Source organism: Gorilla gorilla, chromosome 5 (genome assembly GCF_029281585.2).
Source record: "Gorilla gorilla gorilla isolate KB3781 chromosome 5, NHGRI_mGorGor1-v2.1_pri, whole genome shotgun sequence".
NCBI lineage: Eukaryota > Metazoa > Chordata > Mammalia > Primates > Hominidae > Gorilla > Gorilla gorilla.
Window position 1 is genome coordinate 178,851,708 of NC_073229.2, and position 26,164 is coordinate 178,877,871.

General features: G+C 41.6%; 1 pseudogene; it reads left to right on the forward strand.

The window, feature by feature from the left end:
• Positions 1-22,815: 22,815 nt before the first annotated feature.
• On the forward strand, positions 22,816-23,963 carry LOC101125336 (stathmin-2-like; annotated as a pseudogene).
• Positions 23,964-26,164: the final 2,201 nt, after the last annotated feature.

Genomic DNA, 26,164 nt, shown 5'->3' on the forward strand with positions numbered 1-26,164 from the left:
AAAGAAACCAGGCTTCACAGGAGGAGGTGAGTGGCAGGCACACGAGCATTACTGCCTGAGCTCAGCCTCCTGTCAGATCAGCAGAGGCATTCGATTCTTTCTTACAGGAGCATGAACCCTGCTGTGAACTGCGCATGCGAGGGATCTAGGTTGCATGCTCCTTATAAGAATGATGATCTGAGGTGGAACAGTTTTATCCCGAACCCATCCCCTGCCACACTGCCTCCCAGGTCCATGGAAAAATTGTCTTCCACTAAACTGGTCCCTGGTGCTAAAAAGGTTGGGGACCGCTGTCGTATATGTCTTTTGTGTATGTGAGCATGCGTTTCCGTTAGATACATACGTAGAGGGAGTTAAGCTGCTGGGTCGTGGAGTATGCATACACTCAACTTCCGCAGGTAACGCCTAAGTTTCCCGATATAGTTCTACCAGTTTACACTCACGGTGTATGAGATTTCTCATTTCTTCTTATCCTTACCCAGAATGGTATTGTTTACTCTTTAAACTTTGTCCCTTGGGCATGTTGTGGTATCTCATTGCCATTATAATTTGCATTATAATTTGACTAATGAATTTGGACCCCCTTTCAAATGTTTATTGGTCGTTAAGTTACCATTCAAGTCTCTTGGTCACTTTCTATGAGGTTGTCTAATTTGTAGAGAGGTTCTTTGTATATTATAAATACAAGTATTTACTCGATTACACCAATTGCAAACACCCTCTCCTACTGCTTGGTTTGCCTTTTCATAACTTTAATTGTGTTTTGTTGAAAAACAGAAAGTTAATGAAGTATAATTTCTCAATTTTGTTTTTAGTTTTTCCTTATTTTTGCCCTCAGTCTCCTCTCCAATATTTGTTTTTATTTTTTATTTAACAATTTCTCAATTACTTTCTTTGAGAGTGCCTTCTACGTCCTGTTTAAGACATATTTCCACATTCCAAAGTTATGAATATTTTTTCTATTTTATCTTCCAGGAGCTTTACTGCTTTCTCTTTCATAAATTATAACTCACCTGGAATTAGCTTTTTTGAATGGTGGGAAGTATGGGAGGTATAGGAAAAGTTTTATTGTTCCATATAGCTTTACAACTGACCTCGCATCATTTATTGAAAGGACTGAGCTTTCCTTACTGCTGTGTGTGTGTATGTAAGCGTGTGTTTGAAGACTACTAGTGTCAATGAAAATATCAATACTTCATATCAATACTTCATGAGTTGATTATTATAAGTGGTCACAAATAGATACAAATACATTTGAATTTTTATTTGCTCAGTTACAATTGAGTTATAGCCCATAAGAAAAGCAGAGAAAAAAGAAGAGGCAGATAAGGTTAAGACAATTAGAAATGGAAAAAGAAGGCTGAACCACATATAAAAGGGATTGCAGGGACAAGGAAATGAGTCAGAGCCTCCTAGATTTGCTCACAGAAAAAATAAAAAAGAGAAAATATAGTATAATTAAAACTAGCTCATGGCCACAGGAAGGAGTTGAGAAGTTTGAACACACCCAGATCTCAAGAGTGGCGAGGTGTGTGGTTGTTATTTAAGTACAATTTAAACCTGAGACTGAATGAAGAGCCCATACATCACTAGTAGAGACTGGACAGGGGCCACCCCAAGCAGTAAATTACTAAAGCAAGTGAGGACAGCAATATTCAATGAGGATATATTAAAAAACAAACAAACAGATTGATTACTGTGTAAATGTATCAATGTGCTCTCTACCCCCACTCTAAACTTCCTCCCCGTATTAACTACAGGGAAGTCATACTCATCAAATTTAGATTCTGGTAGCTCATACTTAACTGGAAGGCAAAAAGGCATTGAAGAGTGAAAGTAGAAAGAGTTTCACTTGATACATCTTTTTCACTTTCAAAAAAGGAAGTGTCAGTTTCTGTCTCTGGCTGGTGATTGTGGAAAGAGAATGAAGAAGCTTATAACAAGGCACACATGGGGATGGGAAAGGGAGGGACTTTATTTCATAGCAGATAACAGCCACAATCATCATATACTAGCCAGTTCAGTTTATTAGCAATAGTTCTTTTTTTTTTTTGAGACGGAGTCTTGCACTGTCACCCAGGTTGGAGTGCAGTGGCACTGTCTTGGCTCACTGCAACCTCTGTCTCCTGGGTTCAAGCAATTCTCCTGCCTCAGCCTCCCAAGTAGCTGGGATTACAGGTGTGCACCACCACACCCAGCTAATTTTTATATTTTTAGTAGCGAAGGGTTTTTGCCATGTTGACCAGGCTGGTCTTGAACTCCTGACCTCAGGTGATCCGCCTGCCTCAGCCTCCCAAAGGGCTGAAATTACAGGCATGAGCCACCATTCGCCCGGCCAGGAATAATTCTTTAGGTCATTTTTAGACACCTGATTTACTCAATTTACTCACTAAGACCAGTTGGTGGTCATATATAGAGCTTTAAGATGAGGGGGAAACATCCCCTTTAAGATGAAAAAAAAGTCTATTATTCCTTACATTAACTTAAGCATCATCCACTATACCTGATATCTGCAAATTTTGAGTCTCTCCAAAGTACTGCAGAGTGGATTGGGTCTCTCTTAGCAGTACCCCTATTGCCCAGGCTGGAGTACAGTGGTGTGATCTCAGCTCACTGCAGCCTCCACCTCCTGGGCTCAAGCAATCCTCCCACCTCAGCCTCCCAAGTAGCTGGGACTACAGGCCTACACTACCACACCCAGCTGGTTATTTTTTATTTTTTCTACATACAGTATCTCATTATGTTGTCCAGGCTGGTCTCAAATTCCTGGCCTCAAGTGATCCTCCCACCTCGGTCTCCCAAAGTGCTGGGATTATAGGCATGAGCCACCACGCCTCACCTCTTTTTTCAATATGGAAGATATGACAGAGGCTCTGAATTAGTAGAGGATTTATTGATCACTGTTGATTGTCTGATTTGCACTCATTCACTATATATTTACCACTGATGTCTGATTTGCACTCATTCACTATATATTTACCACTGACTTCTTACCACGTAGCAAGTACAACTGCTCAAAGCACTGAAAAGCATGAGACTGGAGGGGCGCAATGGCTCACACCTGTAATCCCAGCACTTTGGGAGGTCACAAGGGCAGATTGCCTGAGGCCAGGAGTTTGAGACCAGCCTGGGCAACATAGTGAGACCCCCTGTTAATACAAAAAATTTAAAAAATTAGCTGGGCATGGTGGGACGCTGGAATTAATACAAAAAAATTTTAAAAATTAGCTGGGCATGCTGGTAGTCCCAGCTACTTAGGAGGCTGAGATGGAAGATCTCTTGAATCCGGGAGGTTGATGCTGCAGTGACCTATGATCATGCCACTGCACTCTAGCCTGGGTGACAGAGACTCTGACTTAAAAAAAAAAAGTGAGACCCCTCCAAAAGTTCTCATATTCTCTTTTTTTTTTTTTCTTGAGACAGAGTCTCGCTCTGTCGACCAGGCTGGAGTGCAGTGACACGATCTCAGCTCACTGCAACCTCCGCCTCCCTTGTTCAAGCAATTCTCCTGCCTCAGCCTCTGTAGTAGCTGGGATTACAGGTGCGCACCACCACACCCAGCTAATTTTTGTATTTTCAGTAGAGATGGGGTTTTGCCATGTTGGCCAGGCTGGTCTCAAACTCTTGACCTCAGGTGATCCACCTGCCTCAGCCTCCCAAAGTGCTGGGATTATAGGCGTGAGCCACCACGCCCAGCCAATTCTCATATTCTTGACCTGAAATTGTTTACAGTCTAACGGTGAAGAGGAGAGATAAATAGATACAGGTACTACATGAGATACCATGACACCATGGAAAGAGGGAACTCAAATTTATCTTGAGACAGGGAAATAATTATAGAAGCAGTGATGTTTTCGCCTCAACTTAGAAGAGTAGGAGTTTGGAACCTATACAAGTTGGGTAAACAGCATGTAAAAAACAAGGTGTTCAGAGAGCACGGTACCATTGAGAACTTATAAGTGGCTTGGTATTTCTGGAGCATGAAGTGTCACAAGAGAATAATTATAAGTTGGCACCACATGCAGCAAATGCAAATTAGTGTGACATGGACAGTTGCTGTGACAGAAGTATTTTATAAAGAAGGTTGTTACCAACCTGCAAAAACACTTTAAAAATGGTACAGAAAACTTAGTGTTTTCTTCTAAGCCAAATTCATATTTCAGCCTCTTTGAACTCTGGTTAGATTGTCTCTCAGTTTCTTTTAATAAATTACTTTGGTTGGGTTTTCTTCCTTTAGAAATGGTGTTTTCTCCTTCCCTTAGGAAATAGGTGGAAGGTCAGACTAACTTCTCACACACTCCATCCTTTGTCAGACAGTCATAGCTATGTTTTTATAGAACTCTAAATGGCCATTTATTACTTTGATCAGATTAATAGATTGTAGGGTAGTAAAACAGATCATTCCATTCGATTTCAAGTGGAAATATAGGAGTTATTCAATCCTTTCCCATTTTAAGAAACCAGAGGTAACCTCTGTTTTCTCATTATCTTCTATGCATTCTGGAGATTAACAAATTCGCTAAAAGACACTCAAGAGTAAAAACTTTCAAGATCAAATGAGTTGCTGGTAGAACTGAAATTGAAGAAGACATTTTAGCATTAAATCAAGGTCTCAGCCACTGAACTTCTTTTTTTTTTTTTTTTTTTTTTGAGACGGAGTCTCGCTCTGTCGCCCAGGCTGGAGTGCAGTGGCGCAATCTCGGCTCACTGCAAGCTCCGCCTCCCGGGTTCACGCCATTCTCCTGCCTCAGCCTCCCGAGTAGCTGGGAGTACAGGCGCCCGCCACCATGCCCAGCTAATTTTTTGTATTTTTAGTAGAGACAGGGTTTCACTGTTTTAGCCAGGATGGTCTCGATCTCCTGACCTCGTGATCCGCCCGCCTCGGCCTCCCAAAGTGCTGGGATTACAGGCATGAGCCACTGCGCCCGGCCACTGAACTTCTTAAAAAATCAAAATTGATAATGAAATTTAAGATATTGGGCTCCTGTTTCATAGACCTCACTTTTTCATTTCCTATTCCTGCCTTACTTAAATATTCATGAAGGATTTTCTTTTTCATGAATTGGTTCCAACACCAGTGTTTAAATATAGAAGCTCTTGGAGGAGCAAGCATTTAACCAGAATTTACTCCTAAACAATCCTTCATGCCCATTTTCACTTGTAACATTGAAGTTGTTAATTTACTTTTCTATTACTTTCCTAACCAAATAAACAAGAGCATCTTAAACTAAAAAGCTTTTGTTCTTCATAAATATTTCTACTAGGGACCAACATTGCAAATAGCATTTTTTGAAAAGGTTTGTCTAAGCAAAATTTTTACCAGGTGATCCATATATGTAGTAGGAATTTGTAAAGCATCTACTATCAGCATAATGTTAGGCATGAAGTAGCAAACAGAATAAATATAAATATAGTCCCCATACCTGAGGAATATATTATCTTAATGAGGAGGAATATAGAGGAAACAGGCAAGTAATAATATAAGGCTATCAATGATCCATGACAAAGGAGAGGTCATTAAGTCTTTTTGCTACACTTTCCTATCAAAAGTAGGCCCTGGAGGAGATTCCTAGACTCCTCTAGAGAGTTTATTGATGAGATCTGGGAAGGAGCCAGGAATCTGAATTTATAAGAGCCAGCTGCTATTATTAAGATACAAGCCAAAGCAAAATGAGCTGGTTTGCCCAAGGTGTGTTTCATTAAAGAAATGACCGACCAGCTGAACCTAATACCCTGAAAAGGATTTAATTAGGTTTGAGAGGCAAAAGGAAGTGGTGTGTGTGCATTTTAAAGAGAGGAAAGCTAGATGATGTGTTTGGCTGGAGCTGTAGGATTCATCTTAGACATAGCAAGAGTCAAAAGTGAAACAAAATTTAATCAAGCGTTTATTCAGGCCAAGAACACTTTTATTTTGTAGACAGGGCAAAGGTATTTGAGTTGAGGAATGAAGGGATGAGATCAGCTTTTTAGCAACATTAATCAAGCAGAGGCATTTAGGATATATGTATCGTAAAAACCAGGAGGACAAGGCTACTCATTCATTTATTCATGGATCCATGCATGCATTCATTCATTCACTTAGCAAGTATATACTGAGCACTCAAATTCTCGGAAATGCCTTGTGCTAAGTAAGAACGCACAGTTGTAAGCACCAACGGCCAGAAGAACTGTAACGCCAATTTTGTGAGTTATCTATGTTTAATCTTTTTTGTTACCTAAAATTTCTTCTTGTAGCCTGACTTAATTTAGGACTATCCTAGCAGCTTTCAGTTTTGTATTTATGCTAATTTGCCTAGCTATTTGGAGTCAACTGCATTTGCAATTAAAATGTTCTATGTAATTGTTAGAAAACTATTCTGTAAGTGAGATGAAAAACAATTTTGTTCTCTCCAAACTATGCTAACAAGGCCAAGAGCAGTGGCTCATGCCTGTAATCTCAACACTTTGGGAGGCCGAGGAGGGTGGATCGCCCGAGGTCAAAAGTTCGAGACCAGCCTGACCAACGTGGTTAAACCCCATCTCTACTAAAAATACAAAAATTAGCTGGGCGTGGTGGTGGGAGCCTGTAATCTCAGCTACTCGGGAGGCTGAGGCAGGAGAATCGCTTGAACCCAGGAGGCAGAAGTTGCAGTGAGCCGAGATCATGCCACTGCACTCCAGCCTGGGCAACAGAACAAGACTTCATCTCAAAAACAAACAGACAAACAAACAATACAGACACACACACACACACACACACACACACACACACACAGACACACACTAACAAGACTCTAGAGAAAAAACTAAAAAGACTAAGGCCATATGAATAGGTAATTAGATCTCGAAATAAAATAGTTAAGGAAATTGGCTTCATATTAATGCCTATGTCAGTACTGAAAGGAATCAATCGGTATACTTAATAAATACTGAAAAATATTTAAATTTAGTAGTATGGTTAATCATATCCTGATTGGAGGCTTGGTCCCTGGGGTGGTGCTTGGTATGCATCATATATTTCACTGCAGAACTTTGAACTCTTAATAAAAGGAGGCACAGCCAGATACTAAACTATTATCTGTGTAGGAGTTATTGTGAGTAGAACACATCCCGGCTTGTAAAAACTAGTATATTTCCCCACTTTCCTTAAATCTCTTTCTGAGAACCTCATCTCACCAAATGATAAGAAATTTAATCTGAATTGTCGGCCAGGCGCGGTGGCTCATGCCTGTAATCCCAGCACTTTGGGAGGCTGAGGCAGGCGGATCACCTGAGGATGGGAGTTTGTAGACCAGCCTGACCAACATGGAGAAACCTGTTTCTACTAAAAATACAGAATTAGCTGGGCGTGGTGGCTCATGCCTGTAATCCCAGCTACTCGGGAGCCTGAGGCAGGAGAATTGCTTGAACCCGAGAGGCAGAGGTTGCGGTGAGCTGGAATCATGCCATTGCACTCCAGCCTGGGCAACAAGAGCAAAACTCTGTCTCAAAAAAAAAAAAAAATTTAATCTGAATTGTCATCATGCTAAATATCAAAAAACGTTAGACCCATATATGTAACAGGGGTCACAAATTGGGGCCCGTCAGCTTAGGTTTAATTCCTGGGTGTGTTTTACTGGCCCACAAAGTACATATTGCAAATAAACAGAATTTATTAACTATTAAAAAGTTTGTAAGTAGTTGCCAGAATTAATATGGGAAGCTTTCACATAAAGCTTATTTGAAGCTTCTATTATAAAATCAGAAGATCTGGCACTATTTGGCCTATGCTGATTTTTTCGTTTGTTGTTGTTGTTGAGACAATTTCACTCTGCTGCCCAGGCTGGAGTGCAGTGGCATGATCTCGGCTCACTGCAACCTCCACCTCTGGGGTTCATGTGATTCTCATGCTTCAGCCTCCCAAGTAACTGGGATTACAGGCGCCCACCACCACACCCAGCTAATTTTTTTTTTTTTTTAATGAAGTCTCGCTCTGTTGCCCAGGCTGGAGTGCAGTGGCACAATCTCAGCTCACTGCAACCTCCTCCTCCCAGGTTCAAGCAATTCTCCTGCCTCAGCCTCCTGAGTAGCTTGGACTACAGGGGTGCACCACCATGCCCGGCTAATTTTTTTGTATTTTTAGTAGAGATGGGGTTTCACCACGTTGGCCAGGCTGGTCTCAAACTCCTGACCTCATGATCCGCCCGCCTCAGCCTCCCAAAGTGCTGGAATTACAGGCGTGAGCCACCACACCTGGCCCTAATTTTTGTATTTTTAGTAGAGACAGGGTTTTACCATGTTGGCCAGACTGGTCTCAAACTCCTGAGCTCAAGTGATCCATCTGCTCACCTTGGCCTCCCAAAGTGCTGGGATTACAGACATGAGCCACCCTGCCCAACCAGGCCCACATTGATTCTTAGCAGCAATTGGCTTGAGCTGAATAGCCTCTGTCCCTTTTGAAGGGGTATCTTCTTGTAGCTTGCCACAGTCCCCAACCTTATTTATAATCTTAAACCTAAGTGCTTCAGCCAGTGATTTGGTCCTCGTCCCTGTAGGCATTTGATTTTTGCCACTCCAACCCAAGGGTTTTGAGGGAGAAACGTGACCAGAGCTCAGTAATCCAACAGGCCAACTAGGCATGTGTCTAAGGGGCCCTGAAAACAGGGCCATCAAACCACAGAGATTGTTTTTGAAATCTATATGTTGTTAAAACATTGAAGTAACCAGGAGAAATGCCAGCACTGTACTGGATTGTCTAACATCTATTTTACAGAGTGGAGGTTTTTATGTTTTTAATTAAATGGGGAGGGGGCACACGGCCCATCAACAGTTTTTCAGTGCTAAAGACTAGGAAGATCATTATCTGGACCCTAAATTGAAACCCAAGGAGGTTTTTCACCCCCAACTTTTCAGCTATGTCAAGAGTCAAAAATTATAGGATCTATAGTTGAGACTATTTGGAACCGTTTGTCAGAAGTCACAAATAATGGCCGGGCACAGTGGCTCATGCCTATAATCCCAGCACTTTGGGATGCCGAGGCAGGTGGATCACCTGAGGTCAGGAGTTCGAGGCCAGCCTGGCCAACATGGTGAAACCCCGTCTCTATTAAAAATAAAAAAAAAATAGCTGGGCATGGTGGCCCAAGCCTGTAATCCCAGCTACTTGGGAGGCCAAGGAAGGAGAATTGCTTGAACCCGGGAGGCGGAGGTGGCAGTGAGTCGAGATCACACCATTGCACTCCAGCCTAGGTGACAGTAAGACTCTGTCTTTAAAAAAATAAAAAGTAGTGGGTAGCCAGTGAACTCCCATCTTGTATGGTAAGGATATAAAAATACACAAGGGTAAATAAGAGGACACTCCTAATTTCGCTCTTCATTGACTAAGGTCAAAGTGGAATAATGTATAATATTATTATATACATAATAATCCAGCCTGGGCCACAAAGTGAGACTCCGTCTCAAAAAAAAATTAAAAATAAATAAAATAAAATGGAATACATAAGAAACACACAAATCTACACCAAATTCCTTTAATGTCAGCCTGTAGTTCTTACCTTCCTCATACTTTAGTAAGTCGTAAAGTTGTTTTCTGCTACATGTCCAGACAAGATAGACTTAAGGGCTCAATAATAAGTTGTAAGAACTGCAACCAGCTGAAATACATAAAAATATAAACTTCAAGTTTATTATAAAACAAAGAAAATACTAAAGATTATTCTGAAAATGAGATTAGATAATATTAAAAGTAATTTAAGAATTATCTGAATTAATTTCAGATTATATTAGAACAAGAAAAGAAGGGGCAAGAGGGAGGGGAGAGAAGATTGAACAATGTGTGGTCAAACTGCTTGTCAAAAACTAGAGGGATTAAAAATGCTTTGTCACATTGTTGATGCCAACCATTACAGAAGTATAGGTTAAATTTTGCTTTTGAAAAAATTAATAGTACTAGTAAATTTCAAAACAATAGAGTAATATATTACAATAACTGCTTAAAAAAATTGGTCATGAACTATTTGCCAATCATTGTTCAAAAGACCTACTCTGTCACCCAGACTGGAGTGCAGTAATGGTATCATAGCTCACTGCAGCCTCAAACTCCTGGGCTCAAGAGATCCTCCCACCTCAGCCTCCCGAGTAATTGGGACTACAGACATGTATCACTATGCCTCACTAATTTTTTTTTTTTTTTTTTTGAGACGGAGTCTCGCTCTGTCACCCAGGCTGGAGTGCAGTGGTGCCATCTTGGCTCACTGCAAGCTCCGCCTCCCAAGTTCACGCCATTCTCCTGCCTCAGCCTCCCGAGTAGCTGACTGGGTCTTACTATGTTGCCCAGGCTGGTCTGGAACTCCAGGCCTCAAGCATATCCTCCTTCCTTAGTCTCCTAAAGTGTTGGGATTACAAGGGTGAGCTTCACCATGCCTGGCCTATTTTCCCATTTTCACAGATGATGAAACTTCAACTTAAAGAGTGTGTGGCACATATACAAATTGATACAGCAAATTATTTGGGGAACAGAAATTAAAAGCCAGGCCTGTCTGATTCCAGACCATGAACTCTTAATGGTTATATCTTATTCCCTATCAAAACATTCGTGAGGATACTGCAAAGAAAATATAATTCATGGCTGGGCATGGTGGCTCCTGCCTGTGATCCCAGCACTATGAGAGGCCAAGGCAGGGGGATCACCTGAGGTCAGGAGTTTGAGACCAGCCTGGCCAACATGGCAAAACTCCGTCTCTACTAAAAATAAAGAAATTAGCCAGGTGTGGTCGTGGGCACCTGTAATCCCAGCTACTGGGGAGGCTGAGACATGAGAATCTCTTGAACCCAGTAGGTGGAGGTTGCAGTGTGCTGAGATCGCACCACTGCACTCCAGCCTGGGTGACAGAGTGAGACTCCATCTCAAAAAAAGAAAATATAATTCATGTACAAAATAATAGAAAACAGAACAAAATTACAAAAGGAAGAGATATATAATTTATTTTAATGAATATATTTGAGTAGAATTTCCATGTTAAGAAAATGTCATATTGGGTTCTAAAACAGTCTAAATGTTATTTTTAAATAAACACAAAAAATGATCACCTGGGCTGGGCATGGTGGCTCACCCCTGTAATCCCAGCACGTTGGGAGGCCAAGGCAGGCAGATCGCTTGAGTCTAGGAGTTCAAGACAAGCCTGGAGAGCATGGCAAAACCCCGTCTCTACTAAAAATACAAAAATTAGTGACTTGGGAGGCTGAGACATGAGAACCACTTGAACTAGGAGGTGGAGATTGCAGTGAACTGAGATCATGCCACTGCACTCCAGCCTGGGGGACAGAAGGAGACTCTGTCTCAAAAAAAAACAAACAAAAAAATCTGTTATGGGATTAAAGAAGAAAAAAACACAAAGAATGAAATGACACAAAATGATTAAAGTCGAAGGATAAAGAAAAAATATTAATCAAATACAAAGATAAAGTTGTTACCATTATATGGCTGGGCGCAGTGGCTCATGCCTGTAATCCCAGCACTTCAGGAGGCTGAGGCAGGCAGATCACCTGAGGTCAGGAGTTCAAAACCAGCCTGGCCAACATGGTGAAACCCCGTTTCTACAAAAAATACAAAAATTAGTTGTGCGTGGTGGTCTGTGCCTGTAATCCCAGCTACTTGGGAGCCTGAGGCAAGAGAATCGCTTAAACCTGGGAGGCAGAGGCTGCAGTGAGCTCAGATTGCACCATTGCACTCCAGCCTGGGTGACAGAGCGAGACTCCGTCTCATTTAATAAGGAAAAAAACAAAAACAAAAGAAAAGTTGTTACCATTACATTAATATGAGACAACATAAATAACAATTTTCTAAATGGATATATTATTAAATGATATTATTTTAATAAATTATATCATGAAATATAGACTTCAGGCAAAAAAAAAACAAAAAAAAACACAAGAAATGTTAGACCAGTAAAGGTATATTTCATAATGAATTATAATTTCCATGAACCTTCACTAAGTAGCATTGAGCCAAAATACTTATCACAATAATGGCTACAAAAGCTGTAAAGACTGGCACATGCAAACTGCCCTCTCCAGTAACTGATGGGCAAAAAATAAACAAGGATAAAGGACGTCTGGAAAGAAGCATATAGATGAATTTAAAAGAGCAATGAACCTCCAACAGCAAATTTGAAAATCTTTGAAATATTTATTAATCTAAAATGTTCTGGCCTGGTTGCTCTTGCTTATAATCCCAGCACTTTGGGAGGCTGAGGCAGGAGGTTCCCTTGAGCCCAGGAGTTTGAGACCAGCCTGACTAACATAGTGAGACCCTCTCTCTACAAAAAAATTTTAAAGATTAGCCGGGTATAGGGGCACAAGCCTGTGGTCTCAGCTACTCGAGAGATTGAGGTGGGAGGATGGCTTGGGCCTGAGACGTTTGAGATTGCAGTAAGCCAAGGTTGCACTACTGCATTACAGCCTGGGTAACAGAGTGAGACCCTGTCTCTTAAAGAAAAAAAGTTTCTTTATTATACATAAAGAAACTCTTAAATGATCGATGTGCTGACATTAAAAAAAAAAGACTCTCACTGTGTAAACCAAAATTCCAGTTCCAGAAAGTTGGCAGCCTAGCGTAGTCTGCTAATTTATCTTCTCAAACTCAACCCAAAACATAACTCAGAAGGAAGAAAGAATTGTTGGGTCTGATAAAATGAAGTAAAATTATAAGAAACCCTTAGGGAGGTAGAAGTCAGCTGTGATTCCCTCAGAGAGAAAGTAGCAGCTCTTGACAGAGGCAGGCTGAGCGCGGGGTCAGGGGGGAGTGGGGGACAGTTTGACTTGAACTCTGTTCTCTCTGTGTTGCCCTAGAATGCTCCTGATCATGGCATCTCTCTACAAAGCAAGGAAGGAGTGGAAGATGCCTGTGCTGGCCAGCTTGGTAGGGTGACATTACAGTGGGGGCCTCTGAGGAGAAAAGTTCAAAAGCCCTGGGTGGCCAACCTGTGGCCCTTGAACATCCCTCTTTCCTCCCCATGGTGAGCTTGCCCTCACATGTGGTGTACAGGGGTATGATCTGAGAGAAACACACTTAAAAGGAGAAGGCTGGGCGTGGTGGCTCACACCTGTAATCCCAGCACTTCAGGAGGCCAAGGCAGGCAGATCACTTGAGCTCAAGAGTTCAAGACCGGCCTAGCCAACATGGCAAGACCCCCATCTCTACAAAAAATACTTAGCCAGGTGCCTGGGGTCCCAGCTACTCGGGAAACTGAGATGGAAGGATCACTGGAGCCCAGGAGGTCACAGCTGTAGTGAGCTGAGATTGTGCCACTGCATACCAACTCGGGTGACAGAGTGAGACCCTATCTGGAGAAAAAAAAAAGAAAGAAAAGGAGCAGAGCCTGGGCAGACATCAGGAGAGTTCCTTTGAACATGCTTGCCTAAGGTGAGGAGTGGGGAAAGGGGGCCCAAGGCAGTGTGGTCAAGCATAAACTATGGCACCAGAGGCCTGAGATGTATCTCTGCACACATACATCTTTTTTTTTTTTTTTTTGAGATGGAGTCTTGCTCTGTCACCCAGGCTGGAGTGCAATGGCGCGATCTCAGCTCACTGCAACCTCCACCTCCTAGGTTCAAGCAATTCTCGTGCCTCAGCCTCCCGAGTAGCTGGGATTACAGGCATGCACCACCACACCCGGCTAATTTTTGTATTTTTAGTAGACACAGGGTTTCACCATGTTGGCCAGGCTGGTCTCGAACTCCTGGCTTCGTGATCTGCCCACCTTGGCCTCCCAAAGTGCTGGGACTACAGGCGTGAGCCACCATGCCCGGCCACACACACATCTTAAAGTCACCCTGGGGGCGAGAAGTAGAGTGTGGGTTTCTCTAGATCACATTCCCCATCAAAGTAGCTGATGTCCTCAGAACTGTTACTAAACACATGAGGACAGAAGCACAACAGCCATTAAAGGCATAACCCCTTAAAGTAGAATGAATGGAATACAGCCACCACTGTTTCCAAATAAGTCTCTATCAAATAGAAAATGAAGAATTTTAGCAACATGATGCAAAAACAGTCATAGAAATATAGGATATGAAACATAATAATAATTGAATTCAGGAACTCAATATGTGGCAAAGACACAGAATGGGTTCAGCCCATCTTACCTGGAAGGAAGATGAGCGACCATCTTGGTCTGCCTCGGGCTGAGTTTCCTGGAATGCAAGACTTTCTGTGCTAAAACCAGGAAGGCCTGGCAAGCTCAGACTTGGTCACCCTATCAAGAAGGTAAGAAATCTCTCAGAAGGCATTGGGAAGAAATAAGTTAGAAATGTTTTGAAGTTACAAAACCTAGAAGTAAAACTGTCAACACTCATGTAATAGACCCAGGAGGAGGAAATACGTTAGGAAATAATAACTGAAGCTGGGTGCTGGGCATGGTGACTCACATCCGTAATCTCAACGTTTTAGGAGGCTGAGGCAGGAGAATCACTTCAAGCCAGAAGTTCGAGACTAGCCTAGCAAGGCAATGTCTCTTAAAAAAACAAAGGTAGCCACGTATATTGGTGTGAACTTGTAGTCCCAGCTACTCAGGAGGCTAAGGCAGGAGGATCACTTGAGCTCAGGAATTGGAGGCTACGGTGAACTAAGATTGCACCATGGCACTCCAGCATGGGTGACAGAGCAAGACCTTGTTTCTAAATATATATGTATATATTTAAAATATATATATTTTAAATATATATGTATTTAAAATACATTTATGTATTTTTATGTACATTTATGTATTTTGTAAAAATACAATATATGTATTTTTAAATACATATGTATTTAAAATATATTTTTAAATATATATTTAAAATATAACTGTATAATTTTTCCAGAATTAAAGTTGGAAGATATAAGATCGAAAAGCTCCTAAACTGCCATAGAGGATGACACGTTTATTTTAATCACCCAAGACAGAGAGAAAATTATAAAAGCATCCAGTCAGGGAGTAAAGACCTACAAAGGAACAGGCATCAGATTACTGCCAAGTTTCTCAAAAGCAACACTGGATACAGAAAACACAGTAGGCAAATATTGTCAAAGTATTACAAACAAACAAACTTTAAACCTGTAATTTTGTATTTTGCTAAACTGTCATGGATGTGTAGATGTACAATAAAGATACACTCAGGTATAGAAAGTCTCAGGAACTTTGTTACAAAAAAAAAAAAAAAACCACCTCTTTCAACACACTCTTGGAGGAAGTGTTTCAGCAAGGAGAAAAATAAATACAGGACAATGCCAGAACATATACGGAAGTACAGGTGAACAATTAACTTAGTAATATATTCCATACTCTAAAAGAGAAAGAATCCCAGCACTTTGGGAGGCCGAGGCGGGCGGATCACCTGAGGTCAGGAGTTCGAGACCAGCCTGGCCTTCTCTACTAAAAATACAAAAATTAGCCAGGAGTGGTGGCACGTGCCTGTAGTTCCAGCTACTTGGGAGGCTGAGGCAGGAGAATTGCTTGAACCCAGGAGGCAGAGGTTGCAGTGAGCTGAGATCACACCACTGCGCTCCAGCCTGGGCGACAGAGTGAGATTCCCTCTCAAAAATAAAAATAAAAATAAAAAAATAGAAAGAAATCAAAAGTGTATCCATAATAATCCAAAACATAAATTCTTAAAATAGTAAGGGCAGGGTGGGGTGAGGCAGGAGGAATTGAGTCAGTGCAAGATGACACTATGCTACATGTTGATAAGGTTAAGAAATTAATAGAGAAAATAATATAAGTATTGGTTCTTACTAATTTAGTGGCAACTACCTAAAAAATAAAATTACATAAATAGTTCTCAATCTGGCAAAAAATTCTGGATCTATTTAATAAAAGCAGAAAAGGGAAATAAATACTACCTATAAAATGTTATAAAGTCCTAAAATGTTATTGTATTGAATTAAATGTAAATGAGTTTAAAGCCTCAAATTAAAACATTCCTAAAATTGGATAAAAAAGTAAACTGCCCACAAAAAAGACGTGTGCAGAAAGCTTGAAAATAAGGATATGGAAGTAGATACACATTGGACAATAAAGAAACAAAATAAAGCCAGGAGAGTAATTTTTTTTTTTTTTTTTAAACGGAGTCTCCTCCTGTCACCCACGCTGGAGTGCATTGTCATGATCTCAGCTCACTGCAACCTCTACCTCCTTTGCCTGAAGAGATTCAAGCAAATCTCTTTCCTCAGCCTCCTGAGTAGCTGGGATTATAGGCACTCACCACCATGCCCGGCTAATTTTTGTATTTTTAGTAGAGACAGGGTTTCACCATGTTGGCCAGGCTGGTCTCAAACTCCTGACCTCAGGTGATGAACCCCCCTCAGCCTCCCAAAGTGTTGGGATTACAAGTGTGAGCCACCGTGCCTGGCTGAGAGTAATTTTAATATGAAAAAATATAATATTTTTCACCTTGAATTCTAAAGGAAAGCAGAGCACTGGGAGTAACAATATAATCAAGATGCAACCTAATGACTTAAGCAATACAAAGCAATAACTAGTAAAATTGCAAGGAGAGATTAACTGACAAGTCCAGCTGGAGATAGTTATAGACCCTCTCAGAAATGTATCGATAAAACCTACTAAAAATAAGCAAAGATATGGATGCTTTAAGTAACATGATTAATAAACTCAAATATATAGCTACATAACCAACAAACTACATATTCTTCTTTTTTTTTTTTTTGAGACGGAGTCTCACACTTTTGCCCAGGCTGGAGTGCAGTGGCGCGATCTCGGCTCACTGCAACCGCCTCCTCCCAGGTTCACGTTCAGGTCATTCTCCTACTTCAGCCTCCCGAGTAGCTGGGATTACAGGCGCCGGCCACCACGCCCGGCTAATTTTTTGTATTTTTAGTAGAGACGGGGTTTCACTATATTGGCCAGGCTGGCCTAGAATGCCTGACCTCGTGACCCACTCCTCTCAGCCTCCCAGGCTCAAGCCTGAGATTACAGGCGTGAGCCACCGCGCCCGGTCCCCAAACCGTATATTCTTAGGAAGCATTCATGGAACTTGAACAAAAACTTCCTAGAAACACCTTCGGCTGGCTTTTGCCTTCATCTCATTGACCAGAAGTGTATCTAACTGCCACTAGCAGCTGCAAAAAGCTTGTAAATATTTTAATTTACCAGCCCCTATTTCAGAGACAAGCAAGGGAAAAGGATGCTGGGATTGATTTTGGGTTAGCCAATCTCCAGTGTCTGCCACATCATGGATATGTCTTTGTCATGCCCTTACTTGAACGGCCAAGAACAACTGGATCTAACAGTTCAAGCTCCAATTTTTTACACTCAAAATTTGGAAGGCATTGCCTTCCTTGCCTCTAAGAGAGGTTTTATGCTAGCCTCTTCCAAGCTACCTTGTAGTTGTCCTAATGTTTACTCTTGGAAACTTTTAAGATCTTTCATTTGTTTTTACGCTCTGAAGCTGCACGTGAATGTGTCTAGGAATGGGTCTTTTTTACATTCATCTTGCTCAGCACTCAATGAGCCCTTTGAATCTGAAGACTTGAATCCCTTTCCAATTCTAGGACATTTTTTCCTATTGTTTCTTTGGCAATATTGTCTCCAAGTTTTTTGTTTTCTCTTCTTGAGAATCCAGTTAGTTGCACATGTTGGTTTTCCTGGATTGTCTTTCTCTCCCGTTTTATGTTTTATACTTCTGGATTCTCTTTTATTTCTCCTGTCTCCATGGCCTTTCTACACAAAGTGTCTGTGGACTGTCAGCATTGACATCACCTGGTAGCTTCTTGTTGGAAATGTAGAACTTTAGCCCTCACCTCAAACCTCTACTGGATTAGATTCCTCAGTTTAACGAGATCAAGACCCCCAGGATTCTTATACACATTAAAGTCTAAGAGGTACTATTGGATTTTTTTCAACTTCACTTTCCAGTTCTATTGAAATTTTGTTGTGGCATTCGTATTTTTAGTTTCTAGTAGCCCATTCTGGTACTGTTTCTTTTTCAGAAAATTTTATTTCTTCATGTACTGTATTTTTTTAGAGTAATTAGTTTTATTTTAAGCTCTCTTCTGTTTCTTGAATTCTTCTTTTCCCCCTCTGGGATTATTTTTGTGTGTTTGTATCTTGGTCTAGCTCTCTCATGTTCCTTCTTTTTTTCTTATACATCTGCTGGTCCTTGATAGTATCTTCATTTTAAAAAATGTGAGTATCATAGTTGTACATATGTAGGGGGTACATGTGATATTTTGATACATGTATACAATGTGTAATGATCAAGTCAGGGTAATTAGGATATCCATCACCTCAAACATTTATCTTTGTGTTGGGAACATTACAATTATTTTCTTCTAGCTATTTTGAAATATACAAGAAATTATTGCTAACTGTAATTTCTCTACTGTGCACCTTCAGTTTTGAAAATGACAGACCTGATGGGTTATTTCATGTAGCTGGGATGGGTTTCTCCTTTTACTACATAAGTACACTTGCCTCCAGAGGAGCCTCTTTCCTAAATGGGAAGTCTTTACATGTGCGAGGAACAGTAATCGGCTTGGTGAGCTTTGTCGTTAGAAGCGAGGAGTCAAACCCAGTACTCACCTTGGAGAACATGTCTTCAAACTGTTTAACTTCTTTCAAAATCAGGCTTTTTTATTTGTGCTTTTTTGTGATGCAGTTAGGTAGGTAGGAAAGTTGGGAGCAGACTAGCACAACTGTCCTGCATTCTCAGCCACTTTGCACTCCCACTCTCTTTGATTTGTAAACTCTGCTGGTCTCCTGACCACGCTGCTACCCCATCGTACCATTGCAGTTTGAGCTCCACCTCAGCCATCAACACACTTCTGTCCTACCTTGTCTTCCAGTTTGTTTGTTTTTTTCTTACCTGCTAGTGGTCTTCCCTCTGTGTATGTCTATGTCCTAATCTCCTTCTCTTTTTTCTTTTCTTTTTTTTTTTTTTTTGAGAGAGTCTCACTCGCTGCCCAGGCTGGAATGCAATGGCGCGATCTCGGTTCACTGCAACCTCTACCTCCTGGGTTCAAGCGATTCTTCTGCCTTAGCCTCCTGAGTAGTTGGGATTACAGGTGTCTACCACCATGCCTGGCTAATTTTTGTATTTTTAGTAGAGATGGGGTTTCACCATGTTGGTCAGGGTGGTCTCGAACGCCTGACCTCAGGTGATCCACCTGCCTCAGTCTCCCAAAGTGCTGGAATTACAGGCGTGAGCCACTGCACCTGGCCTCCTAATCTCCTTTTCTTAAATGACATCAGTGTGTTCAGTTGGGATCTACCCCAATTACCTCACTTAACCTTAATTACCTCCTTAGAGACCCTTTCTCAAAATACAGTCCTAGTCTGAGGTCCCAGGGGTTAGGTATGAATTTGCAGGGGACACGATTCAGCTTTTAATACCAAGTTCATCCAAGTCCCTGCCTTCTCTGTGCCTCTCCCCACATGACTGAATGGGATGAGAGAAAAGCACACAGCATGCTGACTGTTCTCACTTTGAATTCCCAGGCACTAATCTTGAATAGACCCTTAATGCTGCCTACTTTAAATACCACAGTCCCCTTGCACATTCATTCTCATATTCTCATTGAAACCAGTGCATGGCTTTTCTTCTGAACGCTCCCTCCCAGATCCTTGCTCGGCTTCCTGTGGCACTGAGAAAGCAGGCAGCCATTTACACTAGATTATCTTCATATCTCCCCATCGACCTGCATCTCTGCCATCCACTCTCCCTATTCTCCTGTTACGTGGATGAACTCTTTGTGCTCCTAGCAAAGGTCCACCCGTGGACCCACACCCTCATTGTGTCCTCCTTGAGGACCCACATTCAGTCGCTCCTGAAGCTACAATAGGCTCACCTGGACATAACTCCATCTATGTCTACAGATATTTCTGGTGGTAGGCAAGTGGATTCTGAAGTTTCATATGAAAAAATAATCAAAAAATAACAGCCAGGAAATCTCTGAAATAGAAGAGCAATACGGTGGAACCAACCATACCATATAAGAAAATATTTTAAAATCCTCAGTCATGGCTGGGTGTGGTGGCTCATACCTGTAATCTCAGTACTTGGGAGGCCAAGGCAGGATGATTGCTTGAGCCCAGGGGTTTGAGATCAGACTGGGCAACATGGTGAGACCCTGTCTCTACAAAAAATTGTTTTAAATTAGCTGGGCATAGTGGTGGACACCTGTGGTCCCAGCCACTCGGGAGGCTGACTGAGGTGGAAAGATCTCTTGAGCCCAGGGGTTTGAGGCTGCAGTGAGCCATGATCACACCACTGCACTCCAGCCCGGGCAACAGAGCAAGACCCTGTCTCAAAATAATAATAATAATAATAATAATAATAATAATGACCATTAAAATAGTATTATTGTATGGGAATATTAGTAGACAAATCAGTGGATCAGAATAGAACAACATATGGGAATTTTGCATGTGAGAAAGTTATATCTCAAATCTTTGGGGAAAAAAGTGTAAACTTTTCAATAAATGATTCAGAGACAATGCAGTAGCCATCTGGAAAAAAAGTAGAGTCAATTCCAAGGCAATATGTAAATTTGCGACAATTCCAGTGAAAATTCCAAAAGACAATTTTGTTGGATTTGAACTATCCAATATGCTTCTAAATTCCAAATAGAAAATTAGATGAGTTAGAATTGCCAAGAAATTTGGAAAAGTATACTACTAATGGAAGAAACTAATACTATCAGATATTAAAACTTAATGTAAATCTATGGTAATCAAAAACTATGGACTTAACATGTGAACAGGCAAATTTACCTACATTCATGTTCATCCCTCCCTAGAACATAATGGGTTCTCTATACATGTTTGTTGAAGATAGAATATTATCTTCAATTCGATAAAGCATAATATTTATATTCTGACTTAGAATTTAATTTTTTAATATTTTACTGATGGAATTCAGATCCTTTTCACTTACATAAAAAATACATCATTGAGTAAATTTTAAGATAATACTTTTCTGAGTTAAAGATTATATCCTGGCCGGGCACCGCGGCTCACGCCTGTAATCCCAGCACTTTGGGAGGCCGAGGCAGGCGGATCACGAGGTCAGGATATAGAGACCATCCTGGCTAACACGGTGAAACCCCGTCTCTACTAAAAATATAAAAAATTAGCCGGGCGTGGTGGTGGGTGCCTGTAGTCCCAGCTACTCGGGAGGCTGAGGCAGGAGAATGGCGTGAACCCGGGAGGCGGAGCTTGCAGTGAGCCGAGATCGCGCCACTGCACTCCAGCCTGGGCCACAGAGCGAGACTCCGTCTCAAAAAAAAAAAAAAAAGATTATATCCTATTTTCAATACATAAATACACATAATATGTATACATGCATACCTGAATACAAAGGTATCACACTGGCTTAATCTGTAAGCATTATATTAATTAAAAATTAATAAAATAAAAAATAAAAAATAAAAAAAGTTAAACATTATTTCAATTATGTGATTAAAAGCATTGCAAAACCAAACATAGGCATACATACAGTATGCATGTGTGAAAATATGTATATGTGTATAATAAGCCTGTAGAAAAAAGCAAGAAAATAATAGGTATGCATTTAATAGTGCGGTTCCTTGGGAGATACAAGGGAGGTGTTTGGGATGGAGGGTGATAGGATTTGGGAGGGACATAAATGTTAAGTGGGTAGCAGAACAAATTAACAGAAGACCTGAGACTGCTATCCTTAGAAAGCCTTGCTCTCAAGGTTGGATCTTGGCTGGTGTCTGGGAAATTGAATTTTGGGAGGATTTCCACCATTGCCTAATAAGAGTAACTCACTGTGCCTGAACTATTTGTACAGGCACTGTGGTGGATGCTGAACATCTGTTCTGAGAGTCTTGAATTTTTATGTAGAAGGCAGGGGGTGCTATGTGACCAGCCCCGTCTAAAAACCATGGGCACTGAATTTCTAATGAGCTTCCCTGATAGGCAACATTTCACACATGTTTTTAAAACTCGGTATTGAGGGAATTAGGTGCATTCCCTGTAACTCCGCTGGGAGAGGAATTTTGGAAGTGTGTGCCTGGATTCCTCTAAACTTTGCCGTGTGCCTTTTCCCTTGCTGATTTGGCTCTGTATCCTTTCACTGTTATCAATCTTAGCTGTGAATACAGCCAAGTGCTCAGTTGCTGAGTCCTGCGAGTCCTCCTAGTGAAGACTGTATTGAACGTAAGGGGTGGATCTTAGGGATCGCCTTCAAGTGGGTTATATAGGTGTTCTTTTAAACATTTTTGCTGGGTACGGTGGCTCATGCCTGTAATCCTAGCACTTTGGGAGGCCAAGGTGGGTGGATCACCTGAGGTCAGGAGTTCAAGACCAGCCTGGCCAACATAGTGAAACCCCATCTCCACTAAAAATACAAAAATTAGTTGGGCATGATGGTGGGCTTCTGTGATCCCAGCTACTTGGGAGGCTGAGGCAGGAGAATCGTTTGAACCCAGGAGGCAGAGGTTGCAGTGAGCCGAGATTGCACCACTGCACTCCAGCCTGGGTGATAGAATGAGACCCCATTTCAAAAAAAAAAAAAAAAACCTATTATATCTGGTAAATTCTTTATTGTATGTATTTACCAGTTAACCAAAAGGAAGACAAAAGGAAAAATGAATAGGAGGTACCCAAATAAAGACAGGATATAGTTGTATAGAAATGTAGTCCAGTAGAATGTGGACATAGCAACGGCTGCTAAAGGCAGATCTGTTGCGTTCACCACCATCTGCACCACCAGCATCTGCACATTCCTACAATGGCTAAAACAGCAATGGGGGAAAGAAAATAAGGACATGACCTGTATGATATAGTGGAATTCTCATTAAACACAGCAGGGCCTTTAACTGGAATTAAGAGTAAGATGAGGTCTAGCCTACAAAGCAAACTAAAGAAGCTGTCCATCTTATCAGTGATCTGCTTTTATTTCTATTTTTTTAAGAGACAGAGTCTTGCTCTGTTGCCCAAGCTGGAATGCAGTGGCGTGATCATAGCTCACTGCGGCATCTAACTCCTGGGCTCATAATCCTTCTGCTTCAGCCTCTTGAGTAGCTAGGATGACAGACGTTTGCCACCATGTCTAGCTAATTTTTTTTTAATGTTTTGTAGAGACAGGGTCTCACTATGTGGTCCAGGCTGGTTGCAAACTCTTGGCCTGAAGTGATCCTCCCACCTCAGCCTCTCAATGTGCTAGAATTATAGGTGTGAACCACCAGGTCTGGCCCTGCTCTTGTTTTTACCTGGAATCTTGCAACATCAACATCTATACTTAAGATGAAATGAAAGCGAAGCAAATCAGGCTGGGCACAGTGGCTCACGCCTGTAATCCCAGCACTTTGGGAGGCCGAGGTGGGCAGATCACTTGAGGTCAGGAGTTCAAGACTAGCCTGGCTAACATGGTGAAACCCCCATCTCTACTAAAAATACAAAAATTAGCCAAGCATGTTGGCACACACCTGTAATTCCAGCTACTCAGAAGGCACAGGCAGGAGCGTCGCTTGAACCCGGGAGGCAGAGGTTGCAGTGAGCTGAGATCGGGCCACTGCACTCCAGCCTGGGTGACAGAGCGAGACTCCATCTAAAAAAAAAAAAAAAAAGAAAGAAAGTGAAGCAAATCAACAAATGTGCCTTTGGCCAGGCTTTTAAACTGATTTTAAGGCCACCACCTCCATTCTGGGAAGCCCCTTGAACTTTAGCTTGTACTAAGGAGAAAGACCTGTCCCTGAAGGAGATCCAGAAGAAACTGGAGGCTGCAGAGGAAAGAAGGAAGTCTGAGGAGGTCCAGGTGCTGAAGCCATTGGCAGAGAGGAGGGAACACAAGCAAGAAGTCTTTGAGAAGGCTTTGGAAAAGGACACCTTCAGCAGAATCGTGGAGGAAAAGCTGATCCTGAAAGTGGAAAAAATTAAGGAAAACGAGGAGGCTAATCTAGCTGCTACTATGTCTGAAGGAAAAGGAGGCATGCCGCGGAGGTGCGCAGGAACAAGGACGTGCAGACTCAACAGTCTGGCTGAAGTGGAGGAGGGTACAGCATGCTGCACCATCAGTAAACCCACTGCCCATATTATAATGAGTCACGCAGTATCGGTATGGGAAATGTATGGCATAGTTTACAAAGGACTCATTAACAAAGCAGAATTAAAATAAAAAAAAAATAATGTGGAGCCGGATGCAGTGACTCACACCTGTAATCCCAGCACTTTGCAAGGCCAAGGTAGGTGGATCATTTGAGGTCAGGAGTTCGAGACCAGCCTGGACAACATGGCGAAAACCCGTATCTACTATAAATACAAAAATTAGCCAGTCATAGTGGTGCACACCTGTAATCCTAGCTACCCAGGAGGCTGAGGCAGGAGAATCACTTGAACCCAGAAGGCAGAGTATCAGTGAGCAGAGATCATGCCACCGCACTCCAACCTCAGCAACAGAGCAAGACTATCTCAAAAAAACAAAAAAACAAACAAACAAAAAAACAAAAAAACAAGGCTGGGAGCGGTGGCTCACACCTGTAATCCCAGCACTTTGGGAGGCTAAGGCAGGTGAACCATGAGGTCAAGAGATCGAGGCCATCCTGGCCAACATGTGAAAACCCGTCTCTCCTAAAAATACAGAAATTAGTTGGGCATGGTGGCACGCACCTGTAGTCCCAGCTACTTGGGAGATTGAGGCAGGAGAATCGCCTGAACTTGGGAGGCAGAGGTTGCAGTGACCTGAGATCACACCACTGCATTAAAGCCCGGGTGGTAAGAGCAAAACTCTGTTTCAAAAATAATAATAATAAACGCCAGGCATGGTGGTTCACGCCTGTAATCCCAGCACTTTGGGAGGCTGAGGCGGGTGATCACGAGGTCAGGAGATCGAGACCATCCTGGCTAACATGGTGAAACCTCGTCTCTACTAAAAATGCAAAAAATATTAGCCAGGCATGGTGGTGGGTGCCTGTAGTCCCAGCTACTCGGGAGGCTGAGGCAGGAGAATGGCGTGAACCCGGGAGGCGGAGCTTGCAGTGAGCTGAGATTGTGCCACTGCACTCCAGCCTAGGTGACAGAGCGAGACTCCATCTCAAAATAATAATAATAATAATAATAATAAAACCACCAACCATAGCACTTCTGCTTCTACTGGATTATGTGCAACCCGTGTGCTTTGGCTTTAGAAAGGGATGGACAAAAAGACTGATCTAAGATCAGTCTGGGAGAAGCAAAGAGGTGAACCTTAAAAGTGCTGAACACAAATCCAAATCTTAATGTTTCAAGCATCTGTGAAATTGCTCTTTATCAACTGGGCTGAATTCTCTTGTTTACATTCTTCTGATGGAATGAATTACTTATGGTGTCAGGTAGCTTATTTGTGGATTCCATGATTGATGATGTTCATTTTAAGTTCTTACCAATAGTACAAGTACATTATGCGACTGAATATTTTCCCACTTTGAAACTGTGAGCTGGTTGTTGTAAATACACACACAAACAAGATAAAAAACACTGCAGACTTTTACTCAAGCTGGTCTTTCTTCCCCAGTGTGAAGCAGTCCTGCCTTTTAACCCTTTTCCCGTTTAGAGAAAAAAGTGCAGCTCGCTGCCAGTCCTCATTTAATTTTACATAAACATGCTCTTTGAGGTTGGAGCAAATCTAACTGATGTTCAATGTAAAAATAAAATATAAAAACTGTTCTTGAAGTTATTTCTAAGCAGAACTAACATTAGAATTGTCTGAATCATCAGAATCATCTATTTCAGAAAAATCGGATTCACTAAATGAATCTTTGTCCAACAACTGTTCCAGAGATGTGAACCTCACTCCTAGGAATGCTATGTTTTCTAGGATTTGACATTTTCAGTGATGGCCAATTATTATATTTTGTAAATGGAAATACCACTACTAAAAACAGAATGCTATAAATAGAATCATGTCTTTTGTTTCCAAAGAATGATGTGAAAATAATAAAAATGAGGTATTTCCTGGCAAAGTTATCTCAGGATAAATGCTGAAGCAACAAGCACTGCCAGTGAGTATTCTCGGAGCAAACAGGAAAAGTGTTGAAAAAAATTATCTGTGAGGGCTGAGCCGTTAAGGGGCTGGGCAGAATATCATGCCAACTAAGGGAATTACCAATTACCCACTAAAAGTACCCAACTCCCAACTCCTGAAGGTAGCCACCTGCGTATTTACTCTTAGTGCAATTTTCCTGTATGTTCTTGTGAGCAAGCTGTGA